Below are 1,653 nucleotides of genomic sequence, written 5' to 3' on the forward strand. Positions count from 1 at the left end.
CATTCTTTTTGTTTTTACAGGTTGACACCATTTGTTTCCAATTCAAAGGATAGGAGAATCGTGCTTTCCATAAGATTACAAGAGACCAGGGTAAGATTAACTATGAAGCTAAGATAGCTTAAACTTTGGGGCCCTCACTAGACCACACCCCTCCCAAGACCCTAGGAGGGGTCCCTTGTAGTTATGTGATTGCAATTTTGTACTTCATTCCTTTAAAAATTTTAGAAACTTCAGACACCACAAAATCTGTATCTGCCGACTAAAAGTCTTCTGTTTGATGGACCAGGAGTGAAGCAAACCTAGTCACACAGTGCTAAGTACCATTAATTAATATTTGTTGAATAAATCAGCCCTCATAATAGAAAGACACTTGCTTAAAAACATAATTTTTACTTGGTGGAATATGGAAAATAATCTCTTTGCAGGAGTAGAAAGAGGATGAAATTTATTATGGTCAAAATGAAAGTCAAAGCTATTGGTTTATATAAACGTTTTCAAAGTTCTTTCAGGACCTATTAGTTCCCTTTGAGTAGGAAATTATATGCTTCACTTATGTGATAACAATATATAGACTTTATGTTTTGGTATATTAGCCTTCAATCATAAAGTCTTCTTTAATATTAAGAAATTGGCATTTCTTAATATTAAAAACTTAGTATTAGTTTTTGTTTATCTCTAAGCCTAAGAAAATAACATCTATGAATACCTATATGTTTTTCAATGTGTCTGCAAAGTACAGTAACTCATTTTATGGGGAACCTTTCATGGTGAAGCAATAGATTATGTGAAACCTGCATCAGCCTTCTCTGTCTGCAATGACTTGTCAATCTTTGATGTGCTCACCAATTCTCCCCTGACCATCCAGTAATTTAAAACTGGTCACTGGGATTGAGACAGAGCTTCACTAAATATTGTTCAGTTTGTTCAGGGAGGATAACTAAAATGAGTTTTAGAAAAAAGTGTTTGTGGTTTTTGTGTGTTTAAATTCAATCTCTTTTTTTTCCACATTCTCCAAAACCCAAAATAAACAAGTGGAATTCAACTTCTTTCTGGTTCTTTTTCCAAATATTGTCTGTCCGTGCATCTGTTTTTCTTTCTCAGTTCCACAGTTGTTAAATGAAGTAGGATTGCAAACTCAAAATGAAGAAAATCTAATTCTTGTTTTGTGTGAAGCTTCAGTCCAGGAAAGTAAATATCTCATCCACATAGGGAATTAAGTGTCTGTAAAGTTTGTGTATAATGGGGGTCTTTTCTCTTCAGTTATATTTTATTGCTTCATCTATTGACTGGAGCATATTAATTCTCATGCACTTAATTTCTTGCACAGATGAGAGCATTAGGCTGAAAAGAACAATATGAAAAAATACTTGCACACATAAGGTATAATAAAACCAGTCTCTCTCACTTTTTTCTCTCTCACCTCGCCATTTTTTTCCCCCAAAGCCTAAGACTAACAATGGAAAGAAAATGTTAATAATAGGAAACATAACACATACATGGGTTACCCCTTTGTCTTTAAACAATGTGAGACAGAGGTAAGAAATAAGATTCCTATTAGTCTTCATAGACCAAAGTGTTGAACAGAGCTGAAACATTCCTTTATATAATATTATAGAGTTTCTGGCTTTAAGTTCAATCTTCTTTTTGACTATG

The sequence above is a fragment of the Lipotes vexillifer genome, unplaced genomic scaffold (assembly GCF_000442215.2).
Source record: "Lipotes vexillifer unplaced genomic scaffold, Lipotes_vexillifer_v1.1 scaffold2043, whole genome shotgun sequence".
Classification (NCBI taxonomy): domain Eukaryota; kingdom Metazoa; phylum Chordata; class Mammalia; order Artiodactyla; family Lipotidae; genus Lipotes; species Lipotes vexillifer.